The sequence below is a fragment of the Octodon degus genome, unplaced genomic scaffold, assembly GCF_000260255.1.
Source record: "Octodon degus isolate 3935 unplaced genomic scaffold, OctDeg1.0 scaffold00007, whole genome shotgun sequence".
NCBI lineage: Eukaryota > Metazoa > Chordata > Mammalia > Rodentia > Octodontidae > Octodon > Octodon degus.
Window position 1 is genome coordinate 25,212,208 of NW_004524583.1, and position 2,422 is coordinate 25,214,629.

General features: G+C 43.3%; 1 long non-coding RNA gene across 2 annotated transcripts in view; it reads left to right on the forward strand.

Annotated features, from left to right (window-relative positions):
• The window catches only part of LOC111813314, a 4,937-nt gene that overhangs the window by 2,226 nt on the left and 289 nt on the right, over positions 1-2,422 (forward strand). The gene's annotated exons all lie outside the window — the stretch shown is intronic.

Genomic DNA, 2,422 nt, shown 5'->3' on the forward strand with positions numbered 1-2,422 from the left:
ACAGTTTCAATAATTAACACATTGCATACTGTCTTCCTAGTGGTTATTTGCTGTACAAGATGCAGACATGATATCCTATTTACAAACACTATTAGAACAAACCCCTCTATTCATTAAGAGAATGCAGCTATATATCTATCCCAACCATTTTGAATAATATCTTGTTTTCTTGAATCCTTACAGCAATCCTCTCCATTTTATGTATAATTCTTAGACACTAGAATGGGGATGCAAAGCCAGGTATGGCAGGGAGCGTAGCTGGCACTCAGAGTGTGCAGAATGTGGCCTTCATAGCCAAGCTTGGGCTTGGCGGAGCTCAGCTGCGGAGTCCGCGATCAGCTTTTTGCCTTACAGCATGAGAACAGGGGAGGTGAGTGCTTCCCCACCCCTGGGCTGCAGCACAGAATGAAACACTCTGTGGTGAGAAGTGTGCAGGCAAGAATCCTCCCCTTCATTCAGGGCCTTCAGTGCCTGCGATTTTAGGAAATGCACTCAGGCTTTGTCCATTTCTTCCTTTACCCGTTAAACACAGTTACGCAGCTTGCCTGGTCCACTTCATTAAAAATTTACCACAGTAAACCAATCACTTAATTAGTTCTTTTTTTTTTTTTTTTTTTTTTTTGCGGAACCGGGGACTGAACTCAGGCCCTTGAGCTTGCCAGGGAAGCACTTATTCCACTGAGCCATCTCCCCGGCCCCCCAATCACTTAAAATAACTCCTAATTACTTGGCAAATGGCATGAGCCAGGGCTCGGGTCAATTCTTCACCAGCATTTCTTCACCTGTGCTCACGAGTTCCCGCAGCTAGGACCATTACTGCCAGGAGATAACAGACAAGACAGCAAGGTTTTGTGCAGTTCAAAGAGCCGCATGCATGGAAAGGTTTCTGGTTGTGGTTTTGTAGGAAGCAGCAGCATCTAGCTCAAAGAGGAGATCATAAAAACAAAATCTCAGAAATGACTAGAAAAAGAGAGGCTGAGGTCCAGCATGCATAGATGCATAATTGGGAACCAGGTAAAATTAGTGAAGACTGAGCCATGGAGACAATTTTAAAGAGAAGCAATGTTGGCTACCTTAAAGCAGGAATAACTGAATTTGGGGTGATCTCAGTTCTGCTTTTAAGGGAGAATGTATCAGATCTAAAACAAATTGATCTTGGCTAACAGCTTTGAAACTTTATCTGCCCCGAGAAGTTGGACACGTTTCAGAGTATTTTAAGTCTCAAGGAAGTTATATTTTCCCTTTACCTTCTATCTCACTTTTATAGCCACTTGCAACCTCCCCAAGATGAAAAAGATGCATAACCGGATTTGCATTCCTTACTGCACTAGGACTGCTGCAAGCAAGCCGTCCAGAACTGACTTGTTAGCAATATTATTAGACGTCGCAATCGTTTTCCTCACGGGGCAAAACGCCCGGAGGGGAGAGAAGTCACCTGCCACTTTCTAATGTCATTTAATCTTTTTAGTCTGTCTGAGCTGTAAACTGTCAATCATGGTGAATGTTTAGTCACCTTGAATGCTGTTTAATCAGGAGAATGCTTTGTACATGGCTAATACCTGATGCCACCGGAATTAAGTCTTCATGATAATTACCCCACTACACCGTTTGACATCATTACTCACAGGCCAGGCCAAACCCATTTGTAATCTCTCAGGGTTTTTCGGGAAGAAATGTTTCATTACCGTTCTGTAACTGGAACGGCTGCTTCACTCGGAGAGCACAGGTAACTGAAATCTGCACATGGGGCTTTTACAAACATCTGTCTTTAAACACGGCTGCTGACAGGGTAATGATGAGGGCGTGAACTGACTGCCAAGTGCAAAAGGGAAGACACAGGAGCAGCGCTGGCTCAGTAGGTGAGGTTCATTCCCAACTTATACAGGCCACCAGAAAGGGACATTTCTCTAAAGAGAGGAAAAAAAAGGTTATGAACCACGCACCGTCGGCTAATTGTTCAGGTCTCTGTGAGTCAGGATATTCTTTACATGGATCCTGCCTGATGTTTTCCTTTCCTCTTTCACTCCTTTTATTCATTTTCTAAGTTATGTGTACAACTTCATACTAGTTTTATAAGGAAAAATATAAGTCTGTGTATTTATATGAATCACATTAAAGCCATCATGGTTTGGTAATAGTCCATAAAATAAAGATACAGTGGGTTTAGCATATTGTTCTGTTGAGGACCAGGAAAACCCAGGTGGAAATGGTGCAGAGTATGTTCTGTTAGTGTGTGAAGTTGTCATTCATTCTCTCTCTCTCTCTCTCTCTCTCTCTCTCTCTCTCTCTGTCTCTCTGTCTCTGTCTCTGTCTCTCTCTCTCTCTCTCTCTCTCTGTCTCTCTGTCTCTGTCTCTGTCTCTCTCTCTCTGTCTGTCTCTCTCTCTCTCTCTCTCTCTCTCTCTCTCTCTCTCTCTCTCTCTC